General features: G+C 43.1%; 1 protein-coding gene across 1 annotated transcript in view; it reads right to left on the bottom strand.

Moving 5' to 3' along the window:
• The window catches only part of col1a2 (collagen, type I, alpha 2), a 373,471-nt gene that overhangs the window by 308,595 nt on the left and 45,820 nt on the right, over positions 1 to 19,056 (bottom strand). The gene's annotated exons all lie outside the window — the stretch shown is intronic.

Consider the following 19,056-nt stretch of genomic DNA (forward strand, 5'->3'; position numbering starts at 1 on the left):
AATGCTTTAATTCAGTATCTTACAGGTTTGGACAAAATATACACCACTACAAATAGCCTTAAGACGAAACACCCTGAGGCCTTGTTCATTGTGGCCAGAAGTTTCAAACAGGCCAAGCTCAAGAGCATGCTATTAAGTTAACACCAACACATCTCCTGTTCCATAAGAGGCCCAAACATCTTAGACCACTATTACACAAATATCAAACATGCCTACCGCTCTATTGCCCACCCCCACTTTGGCAAATCAGACCACAAGACTGTGCTACTTTACCTAGCCTACAGCCAAAAACTGAAGTGGGAGAATCATCAAAGAAAGTTGTGCAATGTTGGTCTGAGGAATTGGATGATCTTCTATGGGATTGCTTGGAGTCAGTGGACTGGTCAGTATTTAAAAACACTGCGACCAGCCTGAACCAATACACCGCTGCAATAACTGACTTCATTAGTAAGTGTGTAGAAGAGAACACTCTTCTGTGTGCCAAAGAAGCAAATCCATTTGTTCACCAGCTGGAAACCATGGATAAACAGGGACATCCACTACCTGCTGAAGTTCAGGTCTGAGGCGTTCAAGTCAGGAGACACTGACCTGTACAAGAAATCCATATATGGCCCATAGAGATCGATCAAAGATACGAAAAGACAGTCTCGGACCAAGCTAGAGTTCCAGGCTAGCCACATTGACCCATGCCGGCTATGGCATGGTCTGCAAGGCATAACAGGTTACAAGTTGAAGGCATGTAAAATTGCCAGCTCCAACACACCCTTCCTGATGAGCTCAATGCATTCTATGCTCATTTTGAACAAGAAGTCAGCAAAAGCATCTTCTCCACCCTGGAAGCCCTGGATAAATCTGTACCTGGCATCACCATTGCAGCTTTCTCGTAGGTCAACACATAGAAAGCGCTTGGTCTGGTTGGGGTACCTGGACAACCACTCAGATCCCCTGCGCGAACCAGTTGGCGAGGTATTTGCAGACATCTTCAACCTCTCTTGACAACAATTTGAGATCCCGATCTGCTTCAAGAAGACAACCATCATCCCAATACCTAAGAAAAACCAAGCAGCGTGCCTTAATGATTATTGGCTGGTGGCTCTGACATCCACTGTTATGAATTCCTTTGAAAGGTTAGTCATGGCATGAATCAATTCCAGCCTCCTGGAGTACCTGGATCCACTACAGTTTGCCTATTGCTGCAACAGGTCCACAGCAGATGCCACCTTCCTGGTCCTACATTCAATCCTGGAACACCTAGATAACAAGGACACCTATGTCAGATTCCTATTTATTGACTACAACTCAGTCTTCAACACCATTATTCCTATGAAACCCATCTCCAAACCCATCTGTGGCCTGGGTTTCAGCTTCTCCCCCTGTGACTAGATCCTGAACTTATTAACTTACAGACCACAATCAGTAAGGAAAGGCAACAACACCTCCTCCATGATCATCCTCAACATCGGTGTCCCAATAGGCTGAGTTCTCAGCCCCTTACTGTACTCCTTATACACCTATGACTCTGTGTCCAAATTCCCCTCCAATTCAATTTTCAAGTTTGCTGACAACAGCACCATCGTTGGTCGGATCTCAAACAATAACGAGACAGAGAACAGGAAGGAGATAGAGAATCTGGCGAACTGGTGTGGCGATAATAATCTCCCTCTCAATGTCAACAAAATGAAGGAGATTGTCATCGACTTCAGGAAGCATAAAGAAGAACATGCCTCTGTCTACATCAATGGGGACAAAGTAGAAAGGGTTGAGAGCTTCAAGTTTTTAGGTGTTCATATCACCAACAACCTGTCTTGGTTCCTCCATGCTGACACTATTGTTAAGAAAGCCCATCAACGCCTCTTCTTTCTCAGATGACTAAGGAAATTTGGCATGTCAGCTACGACTCTCACCAACTTTTACAGATGCACCATAGAAAGCATTCTTTCTGATTGTATCACAGTTTTGTATGACTCCTGCTCTGCCCAAGACCACAAGAAGCTACAAAAGATCATGAATGTAGCCCGATCCATCACGCAATTCAGCCTCCCATCCATTGACTCTGTCTACACTTCTTGCTGCCTTGGCAAAGCAGCCAGCATCATTAAGGAGCTCACGCACCCTGCACATTCTCACTTCCACCTTCTTCCATCGGGATAAAGATACAAAAGTCTGAGGTCACGTACCAACCAACTCAAGAACATCTTCTCCCTGTTGCTGTCAGACTTTTGAATGGACTTACCTTGCATTAAGCTGACCTTTGTCTACATATTGGCTATGACTATAACACTGCATTCTGCACTCTCTTGTTTCCTTCTCTATGAACGGTATGCTTTGTCTGTATAGCATGCAAGAAACAATACTTCATACGTTAATACATGTGACAATAATAAATCAAATCAAATCAAATCAGTACACCACTCAAAACTGGATATCCTTCCAATGATTGCAATAAAAGATCACATATGACCATAACCACATGGTTGAGGTGCTGAAGGACAGTTGTCACACATGGAGCTGTATTTCAACATGAGTCAGAGCAGAAAAGAGGAAAGTGGACAAGAAAACAAAATCCAGGATAAAAATTTGCAACGGTGTGAAATAGCACAATCATCAAACATTGCAAAATCGATCTTTTAAATTCCTTAAATATTATAAACAGTATTTAAACAATGTAGTGGATTATATAACCTTTAATAATTATAACATTTTTTGAATGGGAACCATCTACTAACTTCGGATGATTCCAGCATGGTCACTCTGAAAAGGTTAGAAGCATTAAAATTTCCTCTAACTGCTGGGTAAGTATTATGAACACCCAAACCGCTCCCCCAGGAATTCTAAGAATTTAACTCCCCTGACCCCTGGCCACCAGCCTGCTCCCCCCCATTCTGACTCATCTGTCCCAAAATCATAGCACTGATTCAATGGCTACTAGCCTTTGGAGCAAACACCCTCCAGTTTGTGGCCCTGACTCGACCATCACTCTGACCTGCTGACACAACCCATCCCCTTGACCTGCAAACCTGACCCAAACCCTCTCCCTGAACTGCAACCCCCCACGAGTTCCACTGAAGACACTTACCTTCTTCCTAGATTGTCAATTTCACAAGGATCTTGAAATTTAGCTGCTTTACAGCAGTTGGTGCAGTAAAAAAGTGATCTCCTTGAATCTGTCGGGGCTGGACTATTCTGGGACCTGCAAGAACCTTTACAATGCAGGCACCAAGCAGCTCTGGGAATCCAAGGTTTAATTGCAGTACCTTCAAGAGCAGGTAAGTGTGCATTACCTTTTCCCAATTGCTGCAGGCAATCTCTTTCTGGTGCTGGTTAGAAGTTATCATAGAATCCCCATGGTGCAGAAGGAGGGTCATTCAGTCCACCGAGCCTGCATTGAAAACAATCCCACCCAGGCCCTAAACCTGTAACCCCACATATTTACCCTGCTAATCCCTGTGACACGAAGGGAGAATTTAGCATAGCCAATCCATCTAAACTGCGCATCTTTGGGCTGTGGGAGGAAACCGGAGCATCCAGAAGAAACCTATGCAGACATGGGGAGAAATTGCAATCTCCACACAGACTCATTGAAATGGGAGGAAACATGTTGAAATAGAGAAACTGTGCATTTAATTATCTGAAGTAAAGTTTATTTACAAATCACAAATAAGGTTTACATTAACACTGCAATGAAGTTACTGTGGAATTTCCCTAGAAGCCACACTCTGTTCGGGTCAATGCACCTAACCAGCATGTCCTTCAGACTGTGGGAGGAAACCAGAGCACCTGGAGGAAACCCATGCAGACACAGGGAGAACGTACAAAGGGCCAGGAGATCATTTTGACTTACACAAGGAAGAGAATTGGAGCTGGTAATCATGGAGTTCAGTCCACAGAGTTTGTTTCCAAGGACCTGGCTGCAATGCTGCAAAAAAATTCAATGTCCTCACACAAGTGAATACATCTTCAAATGACATTGCATTTCCTGTACACTAATACTTGAAATAAAAGCTGAACATATAATCTTCCTTCAGGCTCAGGTATGTTCACACTAACCTGACAAACTGTTCATATCTCAGCATTCATGCTGTCTCAAAATCAGGAATTGTGTTTAATTTTATTTGTTCCATCTCACCCTCACACAGTTAACACTGCTGCCAGCTTCACATAACGTACCTCCAGTACGTCAACTTTGACAGCCACAAACACAGTGCAACATGTTCACCCATACTCTTCCTTCTCTCTCATGGGGCAAGGTGGCACATAACAGGCTGGAGCAATGGGGAACCTGCAGGCACCGTTACATGTCCTCAGCTCCCTACAGGAGATGGTGCTGCTAACCATTGACAGGGTAGTGACTGAGGCAGTTAGTCAGCTTCACTGAGATCATCCTGAATGACAATATGTCCTTATGCTTCTTTTCAAATCCCACTTCACCCTCATCTTGCTTTCTGGCATAAAGTAGATATTGTGACTATGGATATAAAGCTTTCCACCCAAAAACTCTTTCCTCACTCCAAACCTCCCATTCTGCATTTGTGCCTTCAAATACCCCAAAGCTGCTCAGGCAGAAATCACCATCATCTGAATGATGCAGCACAAGCACAGACTCAGCTCATAAGATGACAATGGTTGCCACACAAACACAGCTTTCTGCCATGCAGACACAGTCTGCTGCCATTGTGGCTGCAGCTTTCAGAGCTCAACAGGGCTGACAGGTTGTCACGCCTGTCCACCAAACTGCACACCAACGAATGACTAGGATTGCTGAGGCAAAATCCCAGGGCTGTAGCTCTGTGAACAGGAGACTGAAATTCTTTCTCAGGAGGAAAACGTTCAGGCTTTTTCCACCTCTACTCTGCTAGTGTCCTGGCTGACGCCCCTCAGCCAGCCAAGCCCACTCTGCTGCTGCCTATGCTGAGGTGGTGTAGTCCTAAGTTGGGCCCACAAGGCCCAGAACTGCTGGAAGTTGTCCTGCAAGGAATCTGAAATCTCCTCTGATTAGAGTCAACAGCCTTCCATCAGCCATGCTTCTGTCATTGAGGTAGTGCTGTGTAGTAGCACCAAGCCAAGAAAAGGCACCAGCAATATAACAACTAAAGAAAGCACAAGGGAGAATAGTTTGGTTGTACATATATTATTTTAAGTGTTTTTGGAAGAAGTTGTTTTTTTTGCAATGTTTTTTATCCCAGGATTTTGACCAAAAGGATTCTCGATTAATCATAATAGAGGGGTGGAGAAGTGGGGTATCATGGATCAGTGTTGATGTGGGGATATTTTCAGGGGAGTTATAGAACCTGTTGAGTTGTTCATCAACACCTTATTCAGAGCAATGATGTGCAGAATACCTTCTGTCTTTCATTTCCTTGTGGAAAGGGCTGCTTCCACTCATTCTGCAACAAAAGAAAGTAAAAAGCATTTCACCTAAAAGTATTTAATGTCTTTAAATAGTGCTAGTTAGAGGGGGAGCCCCTCATACAGCCGAATGCATGTGGTCACCAGCTAAGCTCCCCACTAAGTCACATACCACCCTGACTTGGAAATATATCACTGTTCCTTCATCACTCGAGGGGTTCAAAATCTTGGAACTCCCTTCCTAAACTCACTGTGGGTGTATCTACACCAGATGGTCTACAGTGGTTTTAGAAGATAGCTAACTAGCCCTCTCTCATGGGCAATTAGGGATGGGAAATAATCTCCGACCTTTTCAGTGAGGCTCGCTTCTCATGAGTGAGTAAAGTGAAGATATCAGAATTCATAACTCATACACCAGTTGAACATATACATGATGAAATTAATAATGAACATTAACATCATAGAATAGAATCCCTACAGTGCGGAAAGAGGCTATTCAGTCCATCAAATCTGTACTGACCACAATGTTAGCAAAATAATTCCCCAACAGAAGCACACGTTTATTTCAAATAAAAAGTTAGATAGCAATCAGAGAAGTGTCATACGGATCTGTTAATGTATTTTCACTAATAACACACAGCATAATTTTAACTGAGAAGTGTATAATTACTTCTGCACAGCTATATTGCAATAACCTGTTATTTAAAAGCAATAATTTGGAAAATGACATAATTATTACAACAAATTTCTAGCTATAGCTAGAAATAGCGTGATGATTGTGAGACAAATGTTTTAGCTTTGTCATTTTTATTTGAGTTTGTTAAATTATTTGATCTTCTCTGGTGATTAATTGGTGATTCAGCGATCTTGCATTTCCTCTGGCCAGTCACACTGGCTAGCTAAGTAGGGAATGAGAGGCTTACCTCTGCCAAGATCCCCACTCTTGATCACTAACCAGTGATTGGTGCTGGAAGTCTCACATTTGTTAACATCAGGTGAGGTAAGGTCCGAGTCAGTTGTGTTACTCTGCAGGAGTCAGCTTTCCAAATCCTACTGCCGGCGACTCTACATGAATAAATGGATAATAGCTAATGGGGTGTGATGCTGGAATGACATCGTACCTACGGGGTGAAAAGTGAGGGGAAAAATGCAAATTTGCAATATCTCTGAGCATTTTTCAGGCCCTGGGAAAGCAGCCATAATAAGTCAGCCACGGTCTGTCTTTCTACATTAGCAGTGTATTACAAAGCCAAGATAGCTGCTTGGGTCCAGTGGAAACATTCCAGAACAAACTGACTATCCAGTGTGAACTGCCAAAAACAATTGTACTTCACGTCTTATAAAAATACCAAATCCTTTCACCAGTTTTTCCATCTAGTTTCAACTAGCAATATTCCAAAAAACAAACTGATGAAAAAGCAATAAGGCAGGCAGGGTTGAGGAAAGTTTTGATCAGTAACTTTATTTAAAAGTAACCATTTTACTTGAATAATGTGTTGTCGAGGATCATAATTGTGCTTTCTGCTGATGGTGGATTTGAAGCTTGGTTGGTGTAACTGACCTCAAGCACTCTCCAAATTAATATGAAACTGAGTGGATTAGACTTAAGATTCAGAACAACAAAAAAGCTGGAAAGTCAAGAGTGAGTTAATGAACAAAACAGGGGGAAGAAATGAGTAAGGCAGGGAGAAAATATGCGAGGGAGCAGAACAAAAATAGAGTCCAAGTGAATGAACAGGGCAGAGAAATGCTTGTGGCATCAGTGTGAGTGATAGCTTTCTTTTCTATTTAGAGGAGGTGTGGTCAGGCCACCGAATCAGAAGGTTGTGAGTTCAAGTCCAACTCCAGAACTTGAACACAAAAATCAAGGCTGACAATCTAGTATTGAAGAAGTACTGCACTATGGGAAATGCTTTATGTTGGGTAAGATGTTAAATTGAGAGCCTGGCTAGGATTTTCCAGCCACACGTGCCCCAAGACTGGCAATTCCTAAGCTCAACGGACCTCTAAATGGTCCGACAAATTTTCTGTTTCACCCGCTGCAGCTGGGAAATTTCCAGCCCCTTGTCTGTCCTCTCTGGTAGCTATAGATGAACACATTGTACTATCTTAGACAAAAGCTGGGAAGTTATAGTCAGCATCCTGCCAATATTTATCTATCAGCCCCCATCACAAAAACAGGTCATCTGGTCATTATCATACTGCCGTTTGTGAGAGATTGTGATGTCTGACAACACTGTAGCTATATCTACACCACACGGACTGCATCAGTTCAAAAAGGCTGCTCACTACCACCTCCTCAAGGGCAAGCAGGGAAGGGCAATAAATGCTGGCCTTGCCAATGATGTTCACATCCCATGAGAGAATGATAAAGACAAATTGGCTGCTGCATTTCCCACTACAACACAACTAGTCTTAAAGTACTAAATAGGCTGTAGAGCACTGGGATATCTGATGGACATGGCTGATGCTATATAAAGCATGTGTGCCTTTCTGCCATGCCCTTCAATTATTAAGTACAGTAGCACAGTGGTTAGCACTGCTGCTGCACAGCAGCAGGTGCCCGGGTTTGATTCCCGACTTGGGTCACTGTCTGTGAAGAGTCTGCACGCTCTTTCCATGTCTGCAGGTTTCCTCTGGGTGCTCCGGTTCCTCCCACCATTTGAAAGACGTGTTAGCTAGGTGTGTTGGCCATGCTAAATTCTCCTTCAGTGTACCCGCACAAGTGCTGCAGTGTGGCAGCTAGGGGATTTTCACAGTAACTTCATTGCAGTGTTAATGTAAGTCCACTTGTGGCACTAATAAATAAACAAAATAAACAAATAATTCCTGAGTAGTGAGTAGGAAGCCTAAATATTTGTTTAAGTTACATCAAGGCAAACGTAATGACTTCGGAGCCAGTATACTTACCTGAATGAGTTTAATTAGTTAATGGGTAAATACTAGCAGCAACGCAATTTGTAGTGATTTGCTAATGAAGGTAGTCACTGGATTTTACCACCTGGGAGATGAGAGGGCTGGTAAAATTGTGGAAGCAACAGAGTGGTTATTTAGGTTGCCCAGTTAAGGACCATTTACTAATCACACAGATACTTTATTGGCATCAGAAGGTGCCAGACACCATATTGGGTGAGTGCCTGGAAAAACAGGTGGCTTCCCAGTGGGATCCTGGCCGGGTGAGAGCTCTTTATGGTGGCTCCATGTCTTATGAAAAGGCCCACAGCGGCAATGGCTGTTTCTGAGGCTAAGTCACTGCCAATGGAGGGTGTACACCCTGCCCAAATCACTGGAGCCTGCCTGCCTTATGCAAGCACAGTAAATACAGTTAAATTGCCTTTGAGGGCAGCTCAGCATGGAGATGCCTGCTTCTTCCAACAGCCTTAGCAATGGCCCCTCTAAAGACAATGTGCAGGGGCTGTTGAGCTGTCAGCCTTCTGAATGGGCTGGTAGAATGTTGCTCAGTCTTGCCATCTGTCCGCTTTGAATCAGGTCCCCATTTTAGTTTCTATAGTGGGACCACTTGCCTTCTGTTCAGAGAATAAAGACAATTTTAAAGGATCAATATTTGTATTGTTAAACATTAGCAATAAGGTATAATTTTAAGTGGGTTTAATTTAATGTTTCTGTGCTTGAAGGGATGAAAGCTATAGTTAGACTCATGCTAGACAAACGTTTTTATATGTGTAAGGTTTGGTTAAGTTTCAATTCTGTTTCTATCGTGCTTAGAGAGGGTTATGGCATGAAGAATAAATAGTAGTAGGGGTGTTGCTTAGCAACAGGAGGCCCACTTTCCAGAGAGAGCAGGCTTTCTTTTGTTCTTAGTTTTTAACTGGAAGCTGGAGCTGTTGGAAATGGGAAGAGTGCGACAAAGCAGCTCTCACAGCTCTGGTATAAACAGTTGGATTAGACGGCTAGAGAAATAACATATCTCTCAACTTTGCTATAAGAGAAAACATACAATGAAGTAATGATTATCTAAAGAGAAGCTAATTAAGGAAACTAGAGAAATGAAGAGGTATTTTCAAAAAGTATGGAGTTAACTGAGTAGAGGAGACTGGGAACTGGAAACCAAAATGTCTTACTTTTGAGTAGGCACAGAAAGTTGAAAAGGCAGTGGATCATGAGAGGCCAGAAAGATATCTGCAGTGGCACTAAGGTTTGTGAGAACTTAATACAGTTTGGGAGATCTTATTTGAAATAATTATGAAATCGATAGCCAGACCTCAAGAGTGTAAAAGCCCTTTAAGATAAAGAAATCCTAAAGGGGTTGGTGTAAAATCCTGGACTGGCTTTGCTATTAAAGTGGAGTGGAAGCTTTGTTTAAAACCTCTAAAGACAATGTGCAGCATGGTAGCACAGTGGTTAGCACTGCTGCTTCACAGCTCTAGGGACCTGGGTTTGATTCCCGGCTCGGGTCACTGTCTGTGTGGGGTTTGCACATTCTCCTTGCGTCTGCGTGGATTTTCTCCGGGTGCTCCGGTTTCCTCCCGCAGTCCAAAAATGTCTGGGGTAGGTTGATTGGCCATGCTAAAATTGCCTCTTAGTGTCCTGAGATGTTAGAGGGCTTAGCAGGTAAACATGCAAGGATATGGGAGCAGGGCCTGGATGGGATTGTGGTCGGTGCAGACTCGATGGGCCGAATGGCCTCTTTCTGTACTGTAGAGTTTCTATGATTTCTAAAACAACATTTGAAAAACCTGGACTGGATTTTGGAATGCAAACTGCTGAGGGAAAGCATTTCTGAGAGATGGTTTTAAAGTGTGTTTTGGGAGTGGAGCTTGGAAACTCTCATGTGAACAATCATCTGGGGGAGTTCAAGGGGAAATCCCCAGTCACTGACTTGGGTTCAGAACATAATGTATATTTGACCACAGTCATTTTCTGTACTTAAAAGGGACTTTATGTGTTAATGAGACCATTAAAGATTAAAGTGTACTTTATAATGTGTGTTGATCTTAAAATCTAAATATAATAGTTAAGGCAAAGGGGAAGGAAAGGGGTACTGTACTATAATCCAATTTTTCCATGTTTTATTAATGTTTTTCCTTGTTGTTAAAACTAATTAGTAGTTCCATGACCCTGTTCCTTCATGTTTTATCAAAAAGAGTAAAAGTTACGGTTTTCGAGCCAGAGTTCCATTCTGGGATCTTCCTGTCCAGTGATAACATCAACTGGGATTGTAACATTTCAGAAAATTCTGCTGAATATTTTGAAGCGACACCAAGGTGTTGAGGGCACAAGGGGCTTAATTCTGTTCCTGTTAGTGATGAGACAGAACTCATGACAATAGCGAGACCCATGAACAATTATATTATTCACACGGTAGCTGCATTGGAAGAGAGGTAAATTGGACACTCCTGCAAGATCATATAATTAAAGAGAGACATCAAGTTTTTAGCAGTTATGAGCACAATTGTTTGAATAACTGAAGTGTCAGCAGTAGGAAAGTCTCTGGTGTACCTGTGGATGTGTAGTTGGTTGAAGAGATTTAGGAAGAAATGAGTTAATATCTGAAAACAGGCAAAGGATCACAGCACACCTTAAATCCACATCACATCTTTGCATCGTTGGCAATGTATGAAATTAATGTTGTCTGCTCTTTTAAATAAGAAGGTGTATTGCTGCATAAAAGTTTTCAAAGGTCAAAGTGGGCTGAATATGTGAAAGAGTAAGCGCAGAGTTGATATTGCAAGGGATGCTTTCATTTTGTTTATTCATGGATGTGGGTGTCACTGACTAGGCCAACATTTATTGGCCAACTCTAAGGGGGAAATTTTCCTGTCCCGCTTGCTACAGGAATCGTAACGGATGGGGCGCAGACCACACAAAGATCTGTTGACCTCGGGTGGGATTTGTGCAACCAGAAAATCCCATCCAAGATGTCCTTGAGAAGGTTGGGAGCTACTTTCTTGAACCACAGTGGATATTTCTATGATAGCCACTGTAGTCAATATAGTATAGATAACCCAGATTGCACTAGGAAGGGGACTCTAGATTTTGACGTAGTGACAGTGAAAGAACAGTGACATTCCAGTCAGGATGGTGTGTGTTTTGGAGGGAAACTTGCAGAATGTGGCCGCTGCCCTTGTTCTCTTATTTGGTAGGAGTCCTGGGTTTGGGAGCTGCTAACAAAACATGGTATCAAAATCGAGACATGTTGAACTCTACCCATGAGTTCCTTTATAGGCGCTTCCATCACATGAGTGTCATTGCTGGGAACACAAAGTAGAAAGCTATGCCCTGTAAACACTTAGGTGATGGAAGTTCCAGATTTGAAAATTGTGGTTTGAGAAACCTTTTTCAATTGCTGCTGTGCATATTAGGGATAGTCCACACTGCTGCCAAGGTGCACCAGTATTAGAGGGAGGCAATGTCTAATGTGCTAAATGGGATGCCAGTCAAGATGGTGGACTTATCCTAGGTGGTTTCAAGTGTCTTAAGTGTTGGTGGAGCTGAGTTCATCCAGATAAGTGGGGAATATTCCATCATATTCCTGACTTTCACCATGCAGATTGTAGACAGACTTTGGCGAGAAAGGAGATAAGTTACTCATAGTAGAATTCCCAGCCTATGTAACCACAGTATTTACATGGCTAGTCCAGCTAATCTTTGGTCTTGTAGAAGACTTGGAAAGGAGGAATATCCTATATTCACAGAGGGGTGGTATTGGGTAGGATGTTGTCCAGGTATTTACTGAGGTGGTAGTGGGAACAAATAGCAGTGAAGATTAATGCTGGCAGTGTTGTTCAAAGAACATGGTGCGTACAGGAAGAAGTTTAACAAGTTGGCACGGGTTGTCGACATAGTGTGTTCGTCTTCAAATGGCATGTCCTACCAACTGCTGGAGCAGTCTCATTCACACTTTCAGTTAACAGGATGACATGAGAAGGTTTCACATTTTAGAACTTCTACTGTAACAAATGACTCAATGTACCATTCACTACATACACTTTTTAGAAGCAACTTATACTTTGAACTTCAGAAATGAACATCTTTCTTTTATACTTATCATTCATCATACTCTACACAGAATTACAATTGCTTTCAGCTTCCACAGGGTTTGTGGTCCCCTGTTTCACTGAATCAGAACTTTGAGAGACTGCCTCCAGTTACTTACCTCAGTTTTTGGAGAGTTCCCGAAATTAGCAGTCAAATTTATCTTGATGATTCTTCCCCTTACACTAGGACAAATCTCTTGGAATCTTTAGATGGATAGGGAATACATCATTTCAACTGCATCAGACTATGGCCATTTGTGAAACCAAACAGCCTCTTCTCTTTGCTGACTATGCAGAAATGCTGCCTGCTTGATCTTCACTGATTAGTGGAAGCCTGAAACAAGATCCCAGAAATGATTTTCTCTGCACTCTTCCCCATGGCTATGTGAAACACATCAGCCCAACATCTAGGTAGAGTTGCTGATAAGCTCTTCTTGAGCCTAACTTTGTTTAATCTTAGCAGTAAATGGACAGTTTATAGTACGGTGGCACAGTGGTTAGCACTGCTGTCTCACAGTACCAGGGTCCCTTGTTTGAATATGGCCTTGGGTGACTGTCTGTGTGGAATTTGCATGTTCTCTCTATGACTACGTGTGTTTTATCCAGGTGCTCTTGTTTCCTCCCAAAGATGTGCAGGTTAGGTGGATTGATCATGCCAAATGTCCCCTTAGTGTCCAAAAATATGTAGGTTAGAGGGATCAAGCTGTGGGAAAAGTATGGGGTTACTGGATAGGGAAGAGGAGAAGGCCTCTGTGGGATGCTATTTTGAAGAGATGGTGCAGACCCGATGGCCAAATGGCCTATTTCTGCACTGTAGAGATTCTACAGCACAACTATTTACAACCTGATACTTTCAATTCCTTTGTGAGACTTTGGGAGTTTCAGAGCCGATCTATTGTGAGCTCTGGGAGTGCTGCCATTGTCTCCGACCGTGAACATCTTACACCACAGTCTCACAATCCAGCCCCCTATTGATCTTTAACTGCACAGGCCTGTTGTCAAGCAGACTTCAGAACAATTCTCATGACCCCATTCTATTTTACATTAAAAGACACAGTTCTAAATTATATCATTATTTTAAATCTCATAATTATATCATAGTTCACATTTGCAAGAGTTGGAACTTTCCCAGTCAGTCAAGGAAGAAGAAGAGGGGATGAAGTGGAAAATGATAAAAGGAGAATAAGAAGCAGTGAAGATGAAAGTACATGATTATTTGCACTTAGATGCATAGTTCCAAGAGCATGTTCTAGGCTAGGTAAGAAGCCTGATCTCTATATGGTGAGGACACTGGGAATAAAGATGCAGAATTCAGTGCGTGCAGACAGAATAAAACAGTGTGAGGTCAAGCACATGTTCCACCTCAGTGGCATTGGATAAAGACTTTGATGGGCCAGATTGCAAAAGAAGGCTGATGAATGTATGTAGCCTAATGCATTGATGCATTGTAATTCCTGCCATAAAGCCTGCGTGCAATGTTCAGGAGCACAGAGAACTCCAGCACCAACCTGGCACAGGGAATTTCATAGACCTTGGAGCTCAATCTTTCTAATATGGAACAGGAGGTCACCTCCATTTGCACACATAAGGAACCAGCTATCATGCAGCATTGAAGGCCATAGTCCCAGCTTCCATTGCAACACAAATAGCAACCACCAAAGGTCTGAGTGATAGTCTGGAAGCCCAGATTGCTGCTTTACAAAGCCAGTCCATCATGGCTGTAGATACCATTGTTCTAGGACCTCACAATGATCCATCAACCTGTTCTTCCAACAGCTTAGAAGGATTATTGAGACACTGCACCTGGAGAGTCATAATATTTCCAGAAGCATTAGCCCGTTATCCTCTCTCAGGATGACAACATTCCTGTTCTTATCCCCACCACTCTCTCAGTGCCTGGGTGCAACCCAGGCCAAGGTTACAGTCTGAAGCAGGGCCTCCAAGCTCCAGAACAACTGATGGTCACCTCCCAAGGCCATCTGCAGTCTCCTCAGTTGAAGGTGCATGCCTCAAAGGCATCCAAATTACAGCGTCTGGAGAAGTATCTGCTAGCAGCATTAGGATAAGCATAGACACACAGAAAACAGGCTAAAAAGCAATGTACTAAGGTGATTATTTTCTATGCATTCTATAATGAGTAATTTGATAACATTTTCTGTTGGTTTTTATTTTTATGCTGTTTGAAAAAGAATGATGCAACGATCGGTGAAAAAGAAAAGGCAAGGAGTATGGGATTGTTACTGAATGGGGAGGAGTGCCTGATGTTACTGGTAACTCTCAGTAATTATTTAATTCATGTTTGATTTGATTTGATTTATTATTGTCACATGTATTAACATTCAGTGAAAAGTACTGTTTCTTGTGCGCTCTTCAGACAAAGCATACCGTTCATAGAGAAGGAAACAAGAGAGTGCAGAATGTAGTGTTACAGTCATGGCTAGAGTGTAGAGAAGGATCAACTTAACGTAAGGTAGGCCCAATCAAAAATCCGACAGCAGCAGGGAAGAAGCTGTTCTTGAGTCAGTTGGTACGTGACTTCAGACTTCATACCTTTTTCCCTGATGAAAGAAGGCGGAAGAGAGAATGACTCAGATGCATGTGGTCCTTTATAATTCTGGCTGCTTTGCCAAGGAAACTGGAAGTATAGATAGAGTCAATGGATGGGAGGCTGGTTTGTGTGATAGATTGCGGTACATTCACACTCTTCTGTAGTTCCTTGCGGTTTCGGACAGAGCAGAAGCCATACCAAGCTGTGATACAACTAGAAAGAATACTTTCTATGATACATCTATAAAAGTTGGTGAGAGTCATAGCTGACATGCCAAATTTCCTTAGTCCTCTGAGAAAGTAAAGGTGTTGGTGGGCTTTCTTAACTATAGTGTCAACATGGGGGACTATGACAGGTTGTTGGTGATCTGGACACCTAAAAACTTGAAGCTCTCAAACCTTTTTGCTTCGTCCCCATTGATGAAGACAAGGACACGTTCTCCTTTATGCTTCCTGAAGTCGATGACAATCTCCTTCATTTTGTTGATATTGAGTGAGAGATGATTGTTGCCACACCAGTTCACCAGATTCGCTATCTCATTCCTGTACTCTGTCTCGTCATTGTTTGAGATCCCATCCACTATGATGGTGTCGTCAGCAAACTTGAAAATTGAATTGGAGGGGAACTTGGCCACACAGTCGTAGATGTATACTGAGTATAATCAGGGTCTGAGAACTCAGCCTTGTGGGGCACTGGTGTTGAGAATGATCATGGAGGAGGTGTTGTGGCTTCTCCTTATTGATTGTGGTCTGTGAGTTAGGAAGTTCAGGATCCAGTTACAGAGGGAGGTGCCGAGGCCCAGACCATGGAGTTTGGAGGTGGGTTTCGTTGTAATAATAGTATTGAAGGCTGAGCTGTAGTCAATAAATAGGAGTCTGACATAAGTGTCCTTGTTATCTAGGTGTTCCAGGGTTGAGTGTAGGGCCTGGGAGATGGCATCTACTGTGCACTTGTTGCAGCAATAGGTGAACTATAGTGGATCCAGGTACTCCGGGAGGCTGGAATTGATTCATGCCATGCCTAGCCTTTTAGAAGCAATTCATAATGATGTATGTCAGAGCCACTGGCCGATAGTCACTAAGGCATGCTGTTTGGTTTTCCTTAGGTACTGGGATGGTGGTCATCTTCTTGAAGCAGATAGGGAAAGAAAGGTTGAAGATGTCTGTGAATACTCTTGCTAACTGATCCGCGTAGGATCTGAGTGTTTGTCTGGGTACCCCATCCAGGACAGTCGCTTTCTGTGAGTTGACCTTTGCGAATGCTGCTCTGACATCTGCAACAGTGACCTCAGATACAGGTTCATCCAGGGCTTCCAGGGTGGAGGGCATGCTCTCACTGACCTCATGCTCAAAACGGGTGTAGAATGCATTGAGCTCATCAGTAAGGGGTGTGTTGGAGCCAGCCATTTTTCATACTTTCATCTTGTAGCCTGTTACGTCATGCAGACCTTGCCATAATCAGCAGGGGTCAGTGTGGCTAGTCTGAGACTCTAGCTTGATCCAGTACTGTCTTTTGGCATCTTTGATGGATTTCCTTAGATCATATCTGGCTTTCTTGTTTTGTTCAGCCTTGCCTGACTTGAATGTCTCAGACCTGCACTTCTGCAAGCAGTGGATTTTCCTGTTCATCCATGGTTCCTGGTTGGGGAACACATGGATTTGCTTTTTTGGCACACAATCTACTACACACTTACTGATGAAGTCAGTTATTGAGTGGCATACTTGTTCAGGCTGGGCACAGAGTTTTTAAATATTCACCAGTCCACTGACTCCGAGCAGCCCCTAGGAGATCATCCGATTCCTCAGACCAACATTGCATACTTGCTTTGATAGATTCTCCCACTTCATTTTTGCTTGTCAGCTGGGAGCAGGAGCACAGCCTTGTGGTCTGATTTGCCAAAGTGGGGGCAGGTGATAGAGCAGTAGGCATTTTTGATATCTATGTAGCAGTGGTCTAGGATGTTTTACGTCTGCACATGAGTCTAGGTTGAAAGGGACTGTCTGTGCAATAGCCTCCATTCATCTCCATCTTTCTCTACCTTCTGTTCCTCCTCTTCCTCTGCCTCTTCCTATCATACCTCGCCTTTTTGCCAGGGCTGCTCCTTCAAAATTGTTAAGTTGTGCAGCATTTGACCACAAATCTGAATCCCAATCAACAAAGCGTTGCAGGGTTTCTTCAGTCTAGTCTAGCCAGTGGAAGCTTTGCTTGAGAGTGCCGATGGTAAAACACTGCTCCCTCTGGAAGAATGGCTCTCACTGTAGGTTTGCTGTGCATATGTGCACACGAGTTCTGGGTTAGAATCTTGTGCCATGTCACAAGTGAATATCCCTTGTTTCCAACCAACTAAAATGATGGATCAAATGGAGGTGGCAGTGTTGTTTGAATGATGGAATCACAAAAACTGCCAGGATAGCAGGCATTTATTGAAAAGACATACTGCCTGTGCTTGTGCACCAGCAGATCGAGGGAGTGGAACTACTATTGGTTCAGCAAAATACCCAGGTTCACATGAGGCACATGCAAGGTGATCAGTGTGCTGCCAATGTTATCCTGCACCCTGGGAAAAACTGCAATACTTGTTAATCTTTGCATTTGTCTGGCCTGCTTACATCTGCAAAATGGAGAGGAGATGGAGTTATCTAGGTATAGAAAGGCTCAGTGATAGTCCAACTTCAAACTGCATTATGTTCCAGTAGCAACCTGCAAAGAGAACTTCTCAGAAATGTTGACTGTCACAGGCAATGCTGACCTTGCTGCACCTTGAGGTTGTAGCTGCGGCTGCAGCAGTTGACAAATTTCGCGAACATTCTTCCTTGTAAAGAAGAAACATCTCAAACATTGGTCTTCTCGATATTTGAAGTAAGAGAATTACTCCTTAAAGGTGCCTAAGGATATGACATCCTGCCACGAGTCCTTTTCTCCCTCCTCCTCCGTCTTTCAGCAGTTGCTCTGTGTGGACTTCCTTATTCTTGCAGTCCTGCTCAATTCTCGGCCACCCATGTCTGGAAGAAACTTCTTTCAGTACAAAATTTTATATCAACAAAGCACACCTCAGCAGCAGCCAGACCACTTCCTGTGTAATGTTCAAACTTTAGCTAAGTATAGGAAAGCTCCAAAAACATTTTGAATTCCAGAAAAAGCCAAAATAAATAAACCAACAGCTAACCTGTAAGTAGTTTATGGTCCCTTTCAAGTTTCACTGGAGGAATGCTTTTCATGCCTTTTTGTGCAACTTAACACAAAGCCTTGGTTGGCTTTTGGCATTCAAAATGGCAGCGCTGGCCTCAAAACAATGGTTCTCGCTGATTGATAGATAGCACGTTAGCAGTGCTGCCTCACAGTACCAAGGACCCGGGTTCGATTCCAACCTTAGATGACTGTCAGAGTGGAGTTTGCACATTCTCCCCATGTCTGCATGGGTTTTATCTGGCTGCTCCAGTTTCCTCCCACAGTCCAAAGATGTGCAAGTTAGAGGGATTGACCAAGGTAAATTGCCCCTTAGTGTCCCCAGGTGTGTAGGTTAGAGGGATTAGTGGGTAAATGTGTGGGGTTACAGGGATAGGGCGGGGGTGGGCCTGGGAAAGTTGCTCTGTCGGAGAATTGGTGCAGACCTGATGGGTAGAATGGTCTCCTGTAGGGATTCTATGATTCAATCACACATGCTGCATTAAGTGTGTGAGTATGTGAACCCTTTTATTAGGATGATATGCTGGTCATGCCAGAAGAGTGTGAGCATTTTGGATCTGTACTTCCAAGCATTTGAAGGCCACATTGCTTATAAAATATGGGAATGACACAGCCTAATTTCTCCCCAATCATTTGTTGGCACCGAGGCCATGAATGGAGGGAGTTCAGGTCCTTTAGAGAGAGGTAGCGGAAGCAGTCAGTGCATCCATCATCATACCATCAACTGCAAGGAAAAAGCTTGAGATCTGATAGGCAATTCCTTTCTCATTGTTCACTTTTTTCCCTCTTGAGGTAGATTTTCTTGTGCTATTCCTGAAATCAAACAACCCAGATAAATGAGTTGCAGCTGTGACAGGATGACAACACTGGATAGAAGCACGGCTCCATAGTGCAGAGAAGAATCCAATGTAAGCTAGTTCCAATTTCACTCTCCCTGTTGCAACCTTCCTTGTCTCTCTGTACTTATTCTGAATTACA

This window comes from Carcharhinus amblyrhynchos, chromosome 2, assembly GCF_965287045.1.
Source record: "Carcharhinus amblyrhynchos chromosome 2, sCarAmb.v2.hapA, whole genome shotgun sequence".
Classification (NCBI taxonomy): domain Eukaryota; kingdom Metazoa; phylum Chordata; class Chondrichthyes; order Carcharhiniformes; family Carcharhinidae; genus Carcharhinus; species Carcharhinus amblyrhynchos.